Source organism: Oryctolagus cuniculus, chromosome 2 (assembly GCF_051225735.1).
Source record: "Oryctolagus cuniculus isolate XC-2025 breed Fujian yellow rabbit chromosome 2, ASM5122573v1, whole genome shotgun sequence".
In the NCBI taxonomy this organism is placed as follows: Eukaryota; Metazoa; Chordata; class Mammalia; order Lagomorpha; family Leporidae; genus Oryctolagus; species Oryctolagus cuniculus.
Window position 1 is genome coordinate 97,475,911 of NC_142868.1, and position 20,904 is coordinate 97,496,814.

General features: G+C 41.1%; 1 pseudogene across 1 annotated transcript; it reads left to right on the forward strand.

Moving 5' to 3' along the window:
* The first annotated feature begins 1,533 nt into the window (after positions 1 to 1,533).
* On the forward strand, positions 1,534 to 3,305 carry LOC149127915 (cyclin-G1 pseudogene; annotated as a pseudogene). Its single transcript, XR_016230093.1, has one exon. The product of XR_016230093.1 is annotated as a cyclin-G1 pseudogene (transcript).
* The last annotated feature ends 17,599 nt before the right edge of the window (positions 3,306 to 20,904 follow it).

Below are 20,904 nucleotides of genomic sequence, written 5' to 3' on the forward strand. Positions count from 1 at the left end.
CTGAACTAGTAAAAAGTTGGGGCCAGCACTGTGGCACAGTGGGTTAATGCACTGGCCTGAAGTGCTGGCATCTCAAATGGGTGCCGGTTTGAGACCTGGCTGTTCCACTTCTTTTTGGTTTTTTTTTTGTTTGTTTAAACTTTTATTTAGTAAAAAAGTACAGCTTATGGATTACAATGGCTTCCCCCCCCCATAACTTCCCTCCCACATGCAACTCTCCCATCTCCCGCTCCCTCCATTCCATTCACATCAAGATTCATTTTCAATTCTCTTTATATAGGAGATCAATTTTGCATATATTAAGTAAAGATTTCAACAGTTTGCAGCCACATAGAAACACAAAGTGAAAACTACTGTTTGAGTACTAGTTATAGCATTAAATCACAATGTACAGCACATTAAGGACAGAGATCCTACATGGGGAGTAAGTGCACAGTGACTCCTGTTGTTGACTTAACAAATTGACACTCTTGTTTATGGCGTCAGTAATCTCCTTAGGCTCTTGTCATGAGCTGCCAAGGCTATGGAAGCGTTTTGAGTTCTTCAACTCCGATCTTATTTAGACAAGGTCATAGTCAAAGTGGAAGTTCACTCCTACCTTAAGAGAAAGGTACCTCTTCTTTGATGGCCTGTTCTTTCTACTAGGATCTCACTAGAGGAGATCTTTCATTTAGGTCCTTTTTTTTTTTTTGCTAGAGTGTCTTAACTTTCCATGCCTAAAAAACTCTCATGGGCTCTTCAGCCAGATCCAAATGCCTTAAGGGCTGATTCTGAGGCCAGAGTGCTGTTTAGGACAGCTGCCATTCTATGAGTCTGTTGTGTATCCTGCTTCCCATATTGCATCATTCTCTCCCTTTTTTATTCTATCAGTTAGTATTAGCAGACATTAGTCTTTTTTTAACTTTTATTAAATATATATAAAATCCAAAGTTCAGCTTATGGAGTACAATGACTTCTTCCTCAATGACTTCCCTCCCACGCACAATCCTCCCCTTTCCTGCTCCCTCTCCCCTTCCATTCACATTAAGATTCATTTTCAATTCTCTTTATATACAGAAGGTCAGTTTAGCATATATTAAGTAAAGGTTTCAACAGTTTGCACCCACACAGAAACACAAAGTGAAAAATACTGTTTGAGTACTAGTTATAGCATTAAATCACACTGTACATCACTGTACACACTGTGTGTCTTGCTCCCATGTTGGATTGTTCTCTCCCTTTTTGATTCTATCAGCTAGTATTTGCAGACACTAGTCTTGTTTCTGTGATCCCTTGGGCTCTTAGTCCTATCATTATGATCAATTGTGAACTGAAGTTGATCACTGGGACTAGTGAGATGGCATTGGTACATGCCACCTTGATGGGATTGAATTGGAATAACCTGGTATGTTTCTAACTCTACCGTTTGGGGCAATTCAGCTTGAGCATGTCCCGAATTGCACATCTCTTCCCTCTCTTATTCCCACTCTTATATTTAACAGCAATCACTTTTCAGTTAATTTTCAACACTTAAGAATAACTGTGTATTGCCCTTCGGCTCCGAGCTAACCCTCCGGAGGGCAGTGTCATCTGGGCGGCGCTGCCAAGACCTCCACCCAGGACGGCTCCCCCTCCCCAGGCCTCTCCCCTCTTGCCCGCGAGACCCCTCATCTCGTAGACCGCTGGAATCTGATATCGTGGGGGTGAGGTGAGAGCAGACCCAGGGAGGGAGGTTACCACTGAGGAGCTGCAGCCGCTATCAAGATGATAGAAGTACTGACAACAACTGACTCTCAGAAACTGCTACACCAGCTGAACACTTTGTTGGAACAGGAGTCTAGATGTCAGCCAAAGGTCTGCGGCTTGAGACTAATTGAGTCTGCACACGATAATGGCCTCAGAATGACTGCACGGCTGAGGGACTTCGAAGTGAAAGATCTTCTTAGTCTCACTCAGTTTTTTGACTTTGACACGGAGACATTTTCTCTAGCTGTGAATTTACTGGACAGATTTCTGTCTAAAATGAAGGTACAGCCCAAGCACCTTGGATCTGTTGGTCTGAGCTGTTTTTATTTGGCTGTAAAATCAATAGAAGAGGAAAGGAATGTGCCACTGGCAACTGACTTGATCCGGATAAGTCAGTATATGTTCACGGTTTCAGACTTGATGAGAATGGAAAAGATTGTATTGGAGAAGGTGTGTTGGAAACTCAAAGCTACTACTGCCTTTCAGTTTCTGCAACTCTATTATTCACTCATTCAAGAGAACTTGCCATTTGAAAGGAGAAATAACCTTAATTTTGAAAGACTGGAAGCTCAACTTAAGGCATGTCACTGCAGGATCATATTTTCTAAAGCAAAGCCTTCTGTGTTGGCTTTCTCTATCATTGCCTTGGAGATCCAAGCACAGCAGTGTGTGGAGTTAACAGAAGGAATAGAATGTCTTCAGAAACATTCCAAGATAAACGGCAGAGATTTGACCTTCTGGCAAGAACTTGTATCAAAGTGTTTAACTGAGTATTCATCAAACAAGTGTTCAAAACTGAATGTTCAGAAGTTGAAATGGATTGTGTCTAGGCGTACTGCTCGGCAATTGAAGCATAGTTACTACAGAATAGCTCACCTTCCAACAATTCCTGAAATGGTTCCTTAATTCATGAACTTGGATCATTGTTATTCTCCATAAAGGAAATTATCAGTGCTATAATTTTCTTTTACAATGGAAGAATTAAAATATCATTTCTTTTCAAAGTAAACAAAATGGAGTTGCAATAGCAAAGGGGAAGTTTCTACACTGATTTGTTCAGCTAATATTTGAAGACATTTAGTATATACAGAACCCTAAGGGTAAGGAATTATCTAACCTCTGATATGTATGTTAGGCATTTCATTAATCAGCATAAAAAAAAGTATGTCCTCAACAACCCAAGTTTTAAAAGTAGCATTAAAATCATATTTTCTTATTGAACATCATCTTGCTCTCTGAAGACCTAAGCTCTGGCTCATTTAAAGATACACTAGCTGAGTAGGACAATAGGACCAAACTTTTGGATATTTGGACTAATTTGAGAATGTTAGCTTATAAGCAAAATCAGTATGAAGTTTGATAGTGTATTTAAAGAAAAAGAAGATACAGCCAATCAGTCTTGATGTTGGGTGTGTGGAAACTGCAAGGGCGTCTCAACACTGTAGTTACTATAATATTTGGAATTCTGGGAAAGTAGTTACATGCATAAAAGATAAACTTGGGGTCACTGGATATATATTCTTGCCATTTAAATTTCTTAACTAGTAATAATGATTTACCTTTTTCCATTCAAAATTAAATTAACATTTAACATATCTATGATTATGAAATTTAACCTGAACAGTTAGTTCACTTTTAATAGTAATATTTCACAGATGTCTGATAAGTTGGGTTTTTTTTGTTGTTGTTGATTTAAGGAGGATTATTACAGCAACAACAATGAAAAACTCTGAACCCTACAGCCCTGAGCTATGGATTCCATGATGTTTTCATGAGTTTAGATTTCAAGCCTTAAAACTTTACAACTAGATGAATATGATGTTCTCATGCTTGGGGAAACTGCCTAATTAGTATTATGCTATAGTGGAATTATGTTTAGATATAAATTCATCTATGAAGCAGTAAATCAAAGTTAAAAGCATAAATATGAAGCACTAATCACAAGCTTTGGAAAGTAAACTGTGAATCTTCATTTCTTAACATTGATTTAACTTTCTATATTTGATTGATATACTTAGGTAGTATTGAAAATGCTAACCTACATAATTTAAATGTTTTAAATTATGAGGTTTTCATCAAAATAACATTTCACAGATGCACTTTTAAGATACAACAAAGGTTAGTGTTTTAGGCAGTTTAAATGGTTTTCTGTTGCCCAAAATGCGAATAATGTAATCCTGAGAAGGGGAAAGGGGACACAAATTTGAAGGCATTTTGTAGAAAACAAACAAAAAAAAACAGTAAGTTTGGCAAGTTCATAATCTTTAATATTTTCTCAAGAAAACAGATGATGTTTGTATGTGTGATAAGATCTTTTATATAGAATCTACTGCCCCAGTCTAGTCCAATCAAGAAAATTGTTTTCTATTTTATTAGTTGCTCAAATTATCACTCTGAGGACTTACTTTACTCCACTAAAGTAAGTTCAGACTAGATTTAACACTCCAGAAGTCTTTACTGAGTATTGTTTTCAGAAAATTGTCATTGCTTCTAATTTAGATTAGAATAATATTCTAAAGAATATGCTTTCACTAATGACCTTACTGCGTCTTAAGAAAAGTCAGTCGACACCTTCATAAGTAGATCACTGAGGCAGTGTTCAAGAAACAGTCTTCAGTCAGTCAGTGAATGTAAGGAGGTGTACAGTGTGATGGTGTCATGGATGATTAATGGAGCAGTGCATAGCCTGCGTTCATTCAGAGTGGCTGTGATCATTTCTGACATGATGTTGTGGACAAATACGCAATAAAAAATAAAAACCAAAAAAAAAAAGAATAACTGTGTATTGATTACAGTATTCAACCAAAAGTATTAAGTAGAACAAACAAAAAATTACTAAGAAGGATAACGTATTAAGTTGTTCATCAACAGTCAGGGTAAGCGCTGATCAAGTCACCGTTTCTCATAGTGTTCATTTCACTTTAACAGGTTTCCTTTTTGGTGCTCAGTTAGTTGTCACCGATCAGGGAGAACATATGATATTTGTCCCTTTGGGACTGGCTTATTTCACTCTGCATAATGTTTTCGAAATTCCTAACAGGGATCACTATTCAGTTGAAATTCAAACACCTAAGAATAATTGTGTGTTAATTACAGAGTTCAACCAATTGTACTAGAACAGAAAAATACTAACATGGATAAAGTATTACATTGTACATCAAAAGACAGGACAACAGCTGATCAAGTCACTGTTTCTCATCGTGTCCATTTTACTTCAACAGGTTTCCCCTTTGGTGTTCAGTTAGTTGTCACCAATCAGGGAGACCATATAATATTTGTCCCTTTGGGCCTGGCTTAGTTCACTCAGCATAATGTTTTCCAGACTCCTCCATCTTGTTGCAAATGACCGGGTTTCGTTGTTTTTGACTGCTGGATAGTATTCTATAGAGTATATGTCCCATAATTTCTTTATCCATTCTACTTTTGATGGGCATTTGGGTTGGTTCCAGGTCTTAGCTATTGTGAATTGATTGAGCTGCAATAAACATTAATGTGCAGACAGCTTGTTTGTTTGCCAATCTCATTTCCTTTGGGTAAATTCCAAGGAGTGGGATGGCTGGGTTGAACAGTAGGGTTATATTCAGGTTTCTGAGGAATCTCCAGACTGACTTCCATAGTGGCTTGACCAGTTTGCATTGCCACCAACAGTGGGTTAGTGTCCCTTTTTACTCACATCCTCTCCAGAATCTTTTGTTGGTAGATTTCTGAATGTGAACCATGCTAACCGGGGTAAGGTGAAACCTCATTGTGGTTTTGATTTGCATTTCCCTGATTGCTAGTGATCTTGAACATTTTTTCATGTGCCTGTTGGCCATTTGGATTTCTCTTTGAAAAATGTCTATTGAGGTCCTTGGCCCATCTCTTAAGTGGGTTGTTTGTTTTGATGTTGTGGCATTTCTTGATCTCATTGTTGATTCTGGTTATCAACTCTTTATGTGTTGCATAGTTTGCAAATATTTTTCCCATTCTGTCAGTTGCCTGTTCACTCTCCTGACTATTTCTTTTGCAGTACAAAAACTTCTCAATTTGATGCAATCCCAAATGTTAATTTTGGCTTTGACTACCTGTGCTTCTGGGGTATTTTCCAAGAAGTCTTTGCCAGTACCTATATCTTGCAGGGTTTCTCCAATGCTTTCTAATAATTTGATGGTGTCAGGTCATAGATTTAAGTCTTTAATCCATGTTGAGTGGATTTTTGTGTAAGGTGAAAGGTAGGCGTCTTGCTTCATGCTTCTACCTGTGGAAATCCAATTTTCACAGCACCATTTATTGAATAGACTGTCCTTACTCCAGGGATTGGTTTTGGATCCTTGATCAAATATAAGTTGGCTGTGGATGTTGATTGATTTCTGGTGTTTCTATTCTGTTCCATTGGTCTATCCATCTGTTTCTGTATCAGTACCATGCTCTTTTGATAACAACTGCCCTGTGGTATGTCCTGACATCTGGTATTGTGATGCCTCCAGTTTGTTTTTGTTGTACAAGATTGCTTTAGCTATTCGAGGTCTCCTGTGTCTCCATATGCATTTCAGCATCATTTTTTCCAGATCTGAGAAGAATGTCTTTGGTATCTTGATTGGTATTGCATTGAATGTTTAAATTGCTTTTGGGAGAATGGACATTTTGATGATGTTGATTCTTCTAATCCATGAGCATGGAAGATTTTTCCATTTCATGGTATCCTCTTCCGTATCTTTCTGTAAGGTTTTGTAATTTTCATCGTAGATATCCTTAACATCCTTGGTTAAGTTTATTCCAAGGTATTTGATTGTTTTTGTAGCTATTGTGAATGGGATTGATCTTAGAAGTTCTTTCTCAGCCATGGCATTGCCTGTGTATATATAGACTGTTGATTTTTGTGCATTGATTTTATATCCTGCTACTCTGCCAAACTCTTATATGAGTTCCAATAGTCTCTTAGTAGAGTTCTTTGGGTCCCCTAAATAAAGAATCATATCATCTGCAAAGAGGGATAGTTTGAGTTCTTCCTTCCCAATTTATATCCCTTTAATTTCTTTTTCTTGCCTAATCGCTCTGGCTAGAACCTCCAGAACTATATTGAATAGCAGTGGTGAGAGTGGACATCCCTGTCTGGTACCAGATCTCAGTGAAAATGCTTCCAACTTTTCCCCATTCAATAGGATGTTGGCCGTGGGTTTTTCATAAATTGCTTTGATTGTATTGAGCAATGTTCCTTCCATACCCAGTTTGTTTAGAGTTTTCATCATGAAAGGGTGTTGTATTTTATCATATGCCTTCTTGGCATCTATTGAAATAATCACATTGTTTTTCTTCTGTAGTCTGTTAATGTGGTGTATCGCATTGATTGTTTTACGCACATTGAACCATCCCTGCATGCCAGGGATAAATCCCACATGGTCTGGGTGGATGATCTTTGTGATGTGTTGTTGCATTCTATTGACCAGAATTTTATTGAGGATTTTTGCATCTATGTTCATCAGGGATATTGGTTTGTAATTCTCTTTCAATGCTGCATCTTTTCCCAGCTTAGGAATTAAGGTGATGTTGGCTTCATAGAAAGAATTTGGGAGGACTCCCTCTTTTTTGATTGTTCTGAATAGTTTGAGAAGAATTGGAGTCAGTTCTTCTTTAAATCTCTGGTAGAATTCAGCAGTGAATCCATCTGGTCCTGGGCTTTTCTTTGTTGGGAGGGCCTTTATTACTGTTTCAATTTCTGTCTCAGTTATGGGTCTGTTTAGGTTTTCGATGTCTTCCTGGTTCAATTTAGGTAGGTTGCATGTGTCCAGGAATCTATCCATTTCTGATAGGTTTCCCTGTTTGCTGGCATACAAGTCCTTGTAGTAATTTCTGATGATTCTTTTTATTTCTGTGGTGTCTGTTGTTACATTTCCTTTTTCATCTCTGATTTTATTGATTTGGGTCTTTTCTCTTCTTTTTTTAGTTAGTTGGGCCAATGGGGTGTCAATTTTGTTTATTTTTTCAAAAAACCAGCTCTTCATTTGGCTGATTTTTTGTAATGTTTTTCTTGATTTAATCCTGTTGATTTCTTCTCTGATTTTAATTATTTCTCTTCTCCTACTAGATTTGGGTCTGGTTTGCTGTAGGTTTTCTAGATCCTTGAGGTGAATTGAAAGCCCCTCTATTTGGTGCCTTTCCAATTTCTTGATGTAGGCACCTATTGATATAAACTTTCCTCTTAACACTGCTTTTGCTGCGTCCCATAAGTTTTGGTATGTTGTGCTGTTATCCTCATTTACTTCCAGAAAGTTTTTGATTTCTCTTTTGATTTCTTCTATGACCCATTGTTCATTCAGGAGCATGTTGTTCAATCTCCATGTGTTTGCGTATGCTCTAGGGATTCCTGAGTTGCTAATTTCCAACTTCATTCCTTTATGGTCTGAGAAGCTGCATGGTATGATTCTTTTTTTTTTTTTTTTGGATTTTTTTTTTATTTTTTTTTTATTTTTAACTTTTATTTAATGAATATACGTTTCCAAAGTACGAATAATGGATTACTATGGCTTCCCCCCCCCGTACCGTCCCTCCCACACACAACCCTCCCCTTTCCCACTCCCTCTCCCCTTCCATTCACATCAAGATTCATTTTCGATTATCTTAATATACAGAAGATCAGCTTAGTATACATTAAGTAAGGATTTCAACAGTTTGCTCCTACACAGAAACATAAAGTGAAAAATAATAGATGATTTTTTTTTAATGATAATGAAATCAGATCAGACCTATTGTCATGTTTAATCCCAGTGAGTGTCAAGTTGGGAGTTGATAGTTTCTTTTTCTTTTCTTTTTTTTTTTTTTTTTTTTTTTTTTTTTTTTTTACAGAGGATCAGTTTAGTATGCATTAAGTAAAGATTTCAACAGTTTGCACCCCCATAGAAACACAAAGTGAAATATATTATTTGAGTACTTGTTATAGCATTAAATCTCAATGCACAGCACATTAAGGATAGAGATCCTACATGAGGAGTAAGTGCACAGTGACTCCTGTTGTTGACTTTACCAATTGACACTCCTGTCTATGGCATCAGTAATCTCGCTATGCTCCAGTCATGAGTTTCCAAGGCTATGGAAGCCCTCTGAGTTCTCCGATTCTTATCTTGTTTAGACAAGCTCATAGTCAAAGTGGAGGTTCTCTCCTCCCTTCAGAGAAAGGTACCTCCTTCTTTGAAGACCTGTTCTTTCCACTGAGATCTCACTCACAGAGATCTTTTGCCAGAGTGTCTTGGCTTTCCATGCCTGAAATACTCTCATCGGCTTTTCAGCCAGATCTGAATGCCTTTAGGGCTGATTCTGAGGCCAGAGTGCTATTTAGGGCATCTGCCATTCTATGAGTCTGCTGAGTATCTCACTTCCCATGTTGGATCACTCTCCCCTTTATTTATTCTATCGGTTAGTGTTAGCAGGTACTAGACTTGCTTATGTGCTCCCTTTGACTCTTAGTCCTTTCATTATGATCAATTGCGAACTGAAATTGATCACTTGGACTAGTGAGATGGCATTGGTACATGCCACCTTGATGGGATTGAATTGGAAACCCCTGGTATGTTTCTAACTCTACCATTTGGGGCAAGTCAGCTTGAGCATGTCCCAAATTATATATCTCTTCCCTCTCTTATTCCTACTCTTATGTTTAACAGGGATCACATTTCAGTTAAATTTCAACACTTAAGAATAACTGTGTATTAATTACAGAATTAAACCAGTCATATTAAGTAGAACAGACAAAAAAACTACTAAGAGGGATAATGTATTAAGTTGTTCATTAACAGTCAGGGCTATGCTGATCAAGTCACCGTTTCCCATAGTGTCCATTCCACTTCAACTGGTTTCCTTTTTGGTGTTCAGTCAGTTGTCACCGATCAGGGAGAACATATGGTATTTGTCCCTTTGGGACTGGCTTATTTCACTCAGCATGATGTGTTCCAGATTCCACCATTTTGTTGCAAATGACTGGATTTCGTTGTTTCTTACTGCGGTATAGTATTCTAAAGAGTACATATCCCATAATTTCTTTATCCAGTCTACCGTTGATGGGCATTTAGGTTGGTTCCAGGTCTTAGCTATTGTGAATTGAGCTGCAATAAACATTAGGCTGCAGACCACTTTTTTGTTTGCCAATTTAAATTCCTTTGGGTAAATTCCAAGGAGTGGGATGGCTGGGTCGAACGGTAGGGTTATCTTCAGGTTTCTGAGGAATCTCCAGACTGACTTCCATAGTGGCTTGACCAGTTTGCATTCCCACCAACAGTGGGTTAGTGTCCCTTTTTCCCCACATCCTCGCCAGCATCTGTTGTTGGTAGATTTCTGAATGTGAGCCATTCTAACCGGGGTGAGGTGAAACCTCATTGTGGTTTTGATTTGCATTTCTCTGATTGCTAATGACCTTGAACATTTTTTCATGTGCCTGTTGGCCATTTGGATTTCCTCTTTTGAAAAATGTCTATTGAGGTCCTTGGCCCATCTCTTAATTGGGTTGTTGGTTTTGTTTTTGTGGAGTTTCTTGATCTCTTTGTAGATTCTGGTTATTAACCCTTTATCTGTTGCACAGTTTGCAAATATTTTTTCCCATTCTGACGGTTGTCTCTTCACTCTCCTGACTGTTTCTTTTGCAGTACAGAAACTTCTCAATTTGATGCAATCCCAATAGTTAATTTTGGCTTTGACTGCCTGTGCCTCCCGGGTCTTTTCCAGAAACTCTTTGCCTGTGCCAATATCTTGAAGGGTTTCTCCAATGTTCTCTAGTAACTTGATGGTGTCAGGTCGTAGAGTTAGGTCTTTAATCCATGTTGAGTGGATTTTTGTGTAAGGTGTAAGGTAGGGGTCTTGCTTCATGCTTCTGCACGTGGAAATCCAATTTTCCCAGCACCATTTATTGAATAGACTGTCCTTGCTCCAGGAATTAGTTTTAGATCCTTGATCAAATATAAGTTGGCTGTAGATGTTTGGGTTGATTTCTGGTATTTCAATTCTGTTCCATTGGTCTATCCATCTGTTTCTGTACCAGTACCATGCTGTTTTGATTACAACTGCCCTGTAGTATGTCCTGAAATCTGGTATTGTGATGCCTCCGGCTTTGTTTTTGTTGTACAAGATTGCTTTAGCTATTCGAGGTCTCTTGTGCCTCCATATAAATTTCAGCACCAATTTTTCCAGATCTGAGAAGAAGGTCTTCGGTATCTTGATTGGTATTGCATTGAATCTATAAATTGCTTTTGGGAGAATGGACATTTTGATGATATTGATTCTTCCAATCCATGAGCATGGAAGATTTTTCCATTTCTTGGTATCCTCTTCTATTTCTTTCTTTAAGGTTTTGTAATTTTCATCGTAGAGATCTTGAACGTCCTTGGTTAAGTTTATTCCAAGGTATTTGATTGTTTTTGTAGCTATTGTGAATGGGATTGATCTTAGAAGTTCTTCCTCAGCCATGGCATTGTCTGTGTATACAAAGGCTGTTGATTTTTGTGCATTGATTTTATACCCTGCTACTTTGCCAAACTCTTCTATGAGTTCCAATAGTCTCTTGGTAGAGTTCTTTGGGTCCCCTAAATAAAGAATCATGTCATCTGCAAAGAGGGATAGTTTGAGTTCTTCCTTCCCAATTTGTATCCCTTTAATTTCTTTTTCTTGCCTAATAGCTCTGGCTAGAACCTCCAGAACTATATTGAATAGCAGTGGTGAGAGTGGACATCCCTGTCTGGTCCCAGATCTCAGTGGAAATGCTTCCAACTTTTCCCCATTCAATAGGATGTTGGCTGTGGGTTTTTCATAGATTGCTTTGATTGTATTGAGGAATGTTCCTTCCAAACCCAGTTTGCTTAGAGTTTTCATCATGAACGGGTGTTGTATTTTATCAAATGCTTTCTCGGCATCTATTGAGAGAATCATATGGTTTTTCTTCTGCAGTCTGTTAATGGGGTGTATCACATTGATTGTCTTGCGCACATTAAACCATCCCTGCATACCAGGGATAAATCCCACTTGGTCTGGGTGGATGATCTTTCTGATGTGTTGTTGCATTCTATTGGCGAGAATTTTATTGAGGATTTTTGCATCTATGTTCATCAGGGATATTGGTCTGTAATTCTCTTTCAGTGCTGCATCTTTTCCCGGCTTAGGAATTAAGGTGATGCTGGCTTCATAGAAAGAATTTGGGAGGATTCCCTCTTCTTCAATTGTTCTGAATAGTTTGAGAAGAATTGGAGTTAGTTCTTCTTTAAATGTCTGGTAGAATTCAGCAGTGAATCCATCTGGTCCTGGGCTTTTCTTTGTTGGGAGGGCCTTTATTACTGTTTCAATTTCTGTCTCAGTTATGGGTCTGTTTAGGTTTTCGATGTCTTCCTGGTTCAATTTAGGTAGGTTGCATGTGTCCAGGAATCTATCCATTTCTGATAGGTTTCCCTGTTTGCTGGCATACAAGTCCTTGTAGTAATTGTGGGGAGCAGACCGGACTAGACTGAGTTACTGGAATTAAGACTTATTCTATGCATCTGCTCTCCCACAATATGGCGCTGGGAGAGAAGTAAACAGCTTCCACACAGCTGCCTCCAGTTCAACCAATTAACTGTAGGACTTGCTCCTGATTGGAGAGCAGTGTACTCGGCGTGTGGGCAGCCGAGTTAGGATTGGCGGAGGAGGACTATAAAGGAGGAGAGAGACGGCATGCACGAGGAACATCTATGGGGAACATCTAGCTGAAGGAACACCTGTGCAGCCCCCCAGAGAACCGGCCGGCGGTGTGCCGCTCCCCTGCGGAAGTGGGGAATGCGGCCAGGGGGAACTGCCCTTCCACGGAGGTGGAAGGGTCGGTAGCCAACCCAGGAAGAACCAGCAGCAAACCCGGGGAGGGCCGAGTAGACGAAAGAACAGCGCAGGGTCCTGTGTCGTTCCTCCACGAAGAGGGGGAGCGACATAATGGTGCCGTGACTCGGATATGAAGCCTAGGCAGGGTTTAGTGTCGTTCCTCCACGAAGAGGGGGAGCGACATAATGGTGCCGTGACTCGGATATGAAGCCTAGGCAGGGTTTAGTGTTGCTCCTCCATGAAGAGGGGGAGCGACATAATGGTGCCGTGACTCGGATAGGAAACCTAAGAGGGAAGAAACGGGAAGAAGCAGGAAAATACCGGAGAGAGAGACTAGCAAAGAGCCTAGGTGCCGGAAGAAGCTATTGAAAGCCTAGGCATAGACTCGGATATGGACTGTGGGAAAGAAGTTAGGATTGAAAGCGAAAGTGAAAGCTTTCATAGACTCGGATGCGGACTATGGCGGGGAAGCTAGGAGATTGAAAGCGAAAGTGAAACCTGGAGGAGGCTTGGACTCGGATACGGACTGTGGGGAGAAGCCAGGAGAAATGAGAGGAATATTGTTGGAAGAAAACTTAGGGAAATGTACCGGGTAGAGAAAAATGTTAGGGAGGATAAAGCCGCGAGTGCAGGCCGAGGCGGAGATATAAGCCACCTTGGAATTCTTCAAGTCACCCCGGGGAGCAAGAGGCGAAGATCTGGAACCAGAGGCAGAGACGTGGGCCGCCAGGTTGAAATTCGCCAGGTTAGTCCGGGGAACTTGGACTGAATGCCGGTGGTGGCGGAGGCATTCGCGGAGGCCGCTGCGTGCAGAGAGAGCACGGGGCGTGAATAGATGAGAGAAGCGCGGGCTGAAGCGGCGCAAAGCCGGGAAGCCGCCGCGGGGCGGGCGCCGGCGGGGCGAGGCGCCGGGAAGCCGCGCAGAGCTGTGAAGCCGCCGCGGGGCGGGCGCCGGCGGGGCGAGGCGCCGGGAAGCCGCGCAGAGCCGTGAAGCCGCCGCGGGACGGGCGCCGGCGGAGCGTGGCGCCGGGAAGCCGCGCAGAGCCGTGAAGCTGCTGCGGGGTGAGGTGCCGAGAAGCAGCCTCAGGCGGGCGCCGGGAAACTGCGGGGATAAGAGAAGCCGCGGGAAGTTTAGAAGTGAAGTGAGAGAAATAGGAATGCTGGAAGATAGAAGTAAAATAGGAGAGATAGGAATGCCTGGAGATAGAGAAATGGAGAGAGGTGAGGCCTCCCCTCAGCATGGCAATGAGAGAGCTTGGATTCGGTCTGCCTGATTGAGGCGATGAGCACCTGTGGCAGCTAGCAGCTTATGCGCCGCAGGTCACCGAAGACAGGCACGAATTAACATCAGTAAGGCTTCCCCACAATACAACAATTGGGAGGCTTGGATTCGGTCTGCCTGATTAAGGCGGTAAGCGCCAGCAGGCAGCTCGACCAGAGTATGAGCTGCAGGTCACCGAAGATAGGCACGAATCAACACCAATAAGCCTCCCCACAATATGGCGCTGAGAAGGCTTGGATTCGGTTTGCCTGATAGGTTTTGTAAGCACCTCCAGGCAGTTCTAGCAGAGTAGAGCATGCGCTGCAGGGCACCGAACACAGGCATGCATCAGTGCCTAGAAACCTCCTCACAACATGGCGAAGAGAGGACCCGGATTCGGTTTGCCTGATGGATAGGACTTGTAAGAGCCTGTGGCAACTCTAGCAAGTAGAGCAGAGTGTGTGCCGCGGGACACCGAAGACAGGCGCGTATCAACGCCAAAAAATAAAAAGAAAGGGGGATCTGTGGGGAGCAGACCGGACTAGACTGAGTTACTGGAATTAAGACTTATTCTATGCATCTGCTCTCCCACAATATGGCGCTGGGAGAGAAGTAAACAGCTTCCACACAGCTGCCTCCAGTTCAACCAATTAACTGTAGGACTTGCTCCTGATTGGAGAGCAGCGTACTCGGCGTGTGGGCAGCCGAGTTAGGATTGGCGGAGGAGGACTATAAAGGAGGAGAGAGACGGCATGCACGAGGAACATCTATGGGGAACATCTAGCTGAAGGAACACCTGTGCAGCCCCCCAGAGAACCGGCCGGCGGTGTGCTGCTCCCCTGCGGAAGTGGGGAATGCGGCCAGGGGGAACTGCCCTTCCACGGAGGTGGAAGGGTCGGTAGCCAACCCGGGAAGAACCAGCAGCAAACCCGGGGAGGGCCGAGTAGACGAAAGAACAGCGCAGGGTTTAGTGTCGTTCCTCCACGAAGAGGGGGAGCGACAGTAATTTCTGATGATTCTTTTTATTTCTGTGGTGTCTGTTGTTACATATCCTTTTTCATCTCTGATTTTATTGATTTGGGTCTTTTCTCTTCTTTTTTTAGTTAGTTGGGCCAATGGGGTGTCAATTTTGTTTATTTTTTCAAAAAACCAGCTCCTCGTTTGGCTGATTTTTTGTAATGTTTTTCTTGATTCAATCCTGTTGATTTCTTCTCTGATTTTAATTATTTCTCTTCTCCTACTAGATTTGGGTCTGGTTTGCTGTAGGTTTTCTAGATCCTTGAGGTGAATTGAAAGCCCCTCTATTTGGTGCCTTTCCAATTTCTTGATGTAGGCACCTATTGATATAAACTTTCCTCTTAACACTGCTTTTGCTGCGTCCCATAAGTTTTGGTTTGTTGTGCTGTTATCCTCATTTACTTCCAGAAAGTTTTTGATTTCTCTTTTGATTTCTTCTATGACCCATTGTTCATTCAGGAGCATGTTGTTCAATCTCCATGTGTTTGCGTATGCTCTAGGGATTCCTGAGTTGTTCATTTCCAACTTCATTCCTTTATGGTCTGAGAAGCTGCATGGTATGATTCTAATTCTTTTGAATTTGCTGAGACTTGCTTTATGGCCTAGTATGTGGTCAATCCTAGAGAAGGTTCCATGTACTGCTGAGAAGAATGTATAATCTTTAGCTGTAGGATTGAAAGTTCTGTATATATCTGTTAGATCCATTTGGGCTATAGTGTCGTTTAAATCTACTGTATCCTTGTCGATCTTCTGTCCGGATGATCTGTCTATTTCTGAGAGTGGAGTATTGAAGTCCCCCAGTACTACTGTATTGGGGTCTAAGTCTCCCTTTAAGTCCGTTAATAAATCTTTTAGATAAACTGGTGCCCTGTAGTTAGGTGCATATACATTGATAATTGTTATATCTTCCTGTTGAATTGATCCCTTAATCATGATATAGTGTCCCTCTTTGTCTCTCTTAACAGTTTTTGTGGTAAAGTTTATGTTGTCCGATATTAAGATGGCTACATCGCTCTTTTTTCATTTCTGTTGGCATGGTATATCTTTTTCCAGCCTTTCACTTTCAGTCTGTATGCATCTTTGTTGGAAAGATGTGTTTCTTGTAAGCAGCAAATAGATGGGTTTTGTTCCTTAACCCAATCAGCCAATCTGTGTCTTTTAACTGGACAGTTCAGGCCATTCACGTTCAAAGTGACTAATGATAAGTGGTAACTTTGCCCTGCCATTTGCCAAAGATAAGTTCTAATATATGCTTTGAATTCCGTGTGATCTTTTGCTGTGAGGTTTCCTTTCTTGGTTTCCTTCCTTTACCTTCTTTCATATTGATGACCGTGTTTCTGTGTTTCTGTGTGTAACACATCTTTAAGCATCTTTTGCAGGGCTGGACGAGTGGCAACAAACTCTTTCAATATCTGTTTGCTATGAAATGTCTTTATTTCACCTTCATTCACAAATGATAGCTTTGCAGGATATAATATTCTGGGCTGGCAGTTTTTCTCTCTTAGTACCTGGGCTATATCTCGCCATTCCCTCCTAGCTTGTAAAGTTTCTGATGAGAAGTCAGCTGTGAGTCTGATTGGAGATCCTCTGAGAGTAATCTGACGTTTCTCTCTTGCAGATTTTAGGATTTTATGTTTCACTGTGGAGAGTTTAATTACAAAGTGTCGTGGTGAGGATCTCTTTTGGTCATGTTTATTGGGGGTTCTATGAGCTTCCTGTACTAGGATGTCTCTGTCCTTCTCCAAACCTGGAAAGTTCTCTGCTAGTATCTCACTAAAAAGGCCTTCTAATCCTTTCTCTCTCTCCATGCCTTCAGGAACTCCTAGAACCCGAATGTTGGTTTTTTTAATAGTATCCTGAAGATTCCCAACAATATGTTTTAGATTTCTAATTTCCTCTTCTTTTCTTTGGTCTGACTGTATCCTTTCCTGTTCCCTGTCTTCTAAGTCCGATATTCTCTCTTCTGCTTCACCCATTCTGTTTGTAAGGCTCTCTATTGTGTTTTTCATTTGATCTATTGAATTCTTCACTTCAGTCACTATCACAGTTTCCTGTTGTACTAGTTGTTTCGTTTCACTTTGATTCCTCCTTAATATTTCATTTTCATGAGAGAGATTTTCTATCTTGTCCATTAAGGATTTGTGTAGTTCCAGAATTTGTTTTTGAGAACTTCTTAATGTTCTTATCAATTTTTTGAGATCTGCTTCTTGCATTTCTTCTATGTCATCATCTTCATAATCTTGAATTGGGGTGTCTTTTTCATTTGAGGGCGTCATGGTGACTTCCTTGTTTTTATTACCTCGGTTTTTGTGTTTGTTATTTGGCATATTGGAGATATTTGGTTTCTTCACTGTGGTGCTTTTTCTTGTTATACTATGACTCTAGATTAAGTGGACTATCTGTTTTTGATGGAGCCTTAGGGCTTGAGATGGATGTGGCCTGAGAGCTCTGTTTGGTGTGCCAAAGGTGACACTCCCAGGTTAGGCGTGGTAAATCTTTCTCTCTCTCTTTCTTTTTTTTTTTTGATTCAAAAGGGAAGTAATTCCGCACAGCTGAACGAAGTTGGAGGTAGTTAGCAGGCAAATGATACACCCACAGGAGCCAGAGATCGGAAGCTCTTTCCCAAGAACCCCACGGGGAATCTGTTCGGCCCTCAGAGTGGGCTCAAATTCTCCTTCAGCCTCCCACTGGGTTGCCAACGTTACAGAATTGTAGCGTCTCTGGAGAGTGCTCACGTGAATTCCGTGAGTTCTCTCCCCCACCGTCTCTTTTTTCACAGTCTCAGTTCAGTAGCACCACAAATTTATTAGGTCCTAATCTCCTGTTAATTCGCCCCGCCCAGAGTCAGGTTTTTCTGCTAGGCTCAGGGCCGGTGCAGACCTGAGGTCGCTCTGCTTATGACGTATGTCCAAGATGGCGCCTGCTCTTTGTCTTGCTCGCCCTTGAGAGGTGAGCGGAGAGAGAGAAACCCGTGTCCGTACTAGTCACCCTTTTTTTTTTCTCTCTCTCTCTCTCTTCCAGTTAGCCTTGTGAACTTCCCCCCCCCGGGGGTCGTTCCCTCTAGTCTCCTCTCTCCACTTGCCTGCCGGTGTCTCGGGCTATTGAGGTTCGGCTCACCTCGCGTTCCAGCGCTGGTGTGTTGAGTCTGCCGCTGGTGTCCCGAACTGTGGGCTCCCATGCTCTCCACGCAGGTCCGCTGTGAGTCACGCGTTCCGGAAGAGTTTCTTCTGCTGTTTCCTCCCCTACTCTTCCTTGAACCTGCAGTATCTCCACTTTTATTAAACTATCTCTCCCCAGACTATCAGTGTGCTCCCTTCCTATTCTGCCATCTTGCCGGAAGCCGACTAAGCAAGGATTTCAACAGGCTACACTTACACAACCGCACAAGGTATAGGGTATTGTTCGACTAGTAGTGTTGTTTTTAAGTTTCATAGTAAAACACATTAAGGACAGAGATCCTACATGGGGAGCATGTACCCAGTGACTCCCGTTGTTGATTTAATAATTGGCACTCTTATTTATGACATCAGCAATCACCCGAGACTCTTGCTATGAGCTGTCTAGGCTATGGAAGCCCCTTGATTTCACCAACTCTGAACTTGTTTAGTCAAGGCCGTATCACAGTGGAGGTTCCTTCCTCCCTTCAGAGAAATGCGCCTTTCTCCTTGATGGCCTGTTCTGTCTGCTGGAGTGTTGTTCACCAGGATCTTTCATTTAGATTGCTTTTTACCACCGTGTCATGGCTTTCCATGCCTGTGAAACTCTCATGGACCTTTTAGCCAGATCTGAATGTCCCAAGGGTTGATTCTGAGGCAGGAGTTCTGCCATTCTATGTGGGATACTTAATTTGTATTTCAAGTTCTGGTCAACGTGCATCCTCACCAATGTTTTGCTGGCTTTCCAAAAGAAATTTTAAAATAATTTCTGCTTATTTCCACTATGAATATGTGTGGGAAACATAGGTGGTTTCATTCTTTCTTAAATATTTGGAATATTTTATAATTCTAGATTTGAAATTTTTTCTATAACTTTTTTATTGGTTGGTTGCTAGTTTTCAAGTTGTGGTTCAACTTGTTTGTTTTAAGTAGGAGTTTTCCTATTTTATGTTATATTTGTGTTCTTGGGAATTTGGTTTTCAATATATAATGAATTTTGACTTCTAGTCAAATTTTACACCTAAGACTATCACACATTTCTTCTAGCATTCTGACAAGGATATATTATCTATAAAGAATTATTTTAATTCTTGAAACTTGATATTAGTGTTACTTTTCCATTTGTATTTATAATTACATTTACTTGTATGTTAATTTTGTTAATATTTAAAAAATATATCCTGGTTTGTGGTACTTCAAAAACATCTATTTATATCTGCTATTATCATTTTGAATACCTTTCTTCTATATACTTTCAGGTTTCCTTTTTTTAATTCTTTATTAGGAAGCAATGATGATTGATTTTTAGTTTTTTTATTCTAACATTCATGTAAGGCTATAAATTTTATCTAAGCATTGATTTATCTGCAGCCTATTTATTCCCTCATAAATTTCCAATCTCTATATGTACAGAGCCTGGCCACCTCCAGTGTCACCATTCCTAGGTAGCCATCACAGACTACATGTATTTCCATTCTTGTGCCTGAAAGACATCTGTTGTGATTGGTAAATCAATGCTTCAAACATTAGAGACAAATTCTTTACAGCTTGAAGAGCAGGCAATCACACCATATCAGCTACCATTTACATGTCTGCAAAATGGATATGGTTCCTGCAAATGTATTATGTTCAGTGCAAAATCTTTTTTTTAAACTTTTATTTAATGAATATAAATTTCCAAAGTACAGAATATGGATTACAATGGTTTCCCCCCCCCCATAACGTCCCTCCCACCCGCAGCCTTCCCCTTTCCCACTCCCTCTCCCCTTCCATTCACATCAAGATTCATTTTCGTTTCTCTTTATATACAGAACATCAGTTTAGCATACATTAAGTAAGGTTTCAACAGTTTGCTCCCACACAGAAACATAAAGTCAAAAATACTGTTTGAGTTCTAGTTATAGCATTAAATCTCAATGTACAGCACACTAAGGACAAATATCCTACATGAGGAGTAAGTGCACAGTGACTCCTGTTGTTGACTTAACAAATTGACACTCTTGTCTATGGCATCAGTAATCACCCTAGGCTCTTGTCATGAGCTGCCAAGGCTATGGAAGCCCCCTGAGTTCACTGACTCTGATAATTTTTAGACAAGGCCATGGTCAAAGTGGAAGTTATCTCCTCCCTTCAGAGAAAGGTACCTCCTTCTTTGATGACCCGATCTTTCCACTGGGATCTCACTTGCGGAGATCTTTCATTTAGGTTTTTTTTTCCCCAGAGTGTCTTGGCTTTCCATGCCTGAAATACTCTCATGGGCTTTTCAGCCAGATCCGCATGCCTTAAGGGCTGATTCTGAGGCCAGAGTGTTGTTTAGGACATCTGCCATTCTATGGGTTTGCTGTGTATCTCACTTCCCATGTTGGATCACTCTCCCTTTTTTATCCTATCAGCTAGTATTTGCAGACACTATTCTTGTTTATGTGATCCCTTTGGTTCTTAGTCCTATCATTATGATCAGTTGTGAACAGAAATTGATCAGTGCAAAATCTTGAAATAAATGTATAGTTTTTCAAAAATATACATTCCATTAATTTTGGAAAAATTATTCTATACATAAATTTCCAGTTTTCTAGCACCAAAATAACTTACCTTTTAGTTTCATTCTCCACAAAAATTTTGAAATCCTCATTGTTCATAATATATATAAGATGTGGCCGGCACCGTGGCTCTCTAGGGTAATCCTCTGCTTAGCAGCGCCAGCACACAGGGTTCTAGTCCCGGTCAGGGTGCTGGATTCTGTCCCGGTTGCCCCTCTTCCAGGCCAGCCCTCTGCTGTGGCCAGGGAGTGCAGTGGAGGATGGCCCAAGTGCTTGGGCCCTGCACCCCATGGGAGACCAGGATAAGTACCTGGCTCCTGCCATCGGATCAGCAGGGTGCACCGGCCGCAGCATTGGAGGGTGAACCAACGGCAAAGGCAGACCTTTCTCTCTGTCTCTCTTT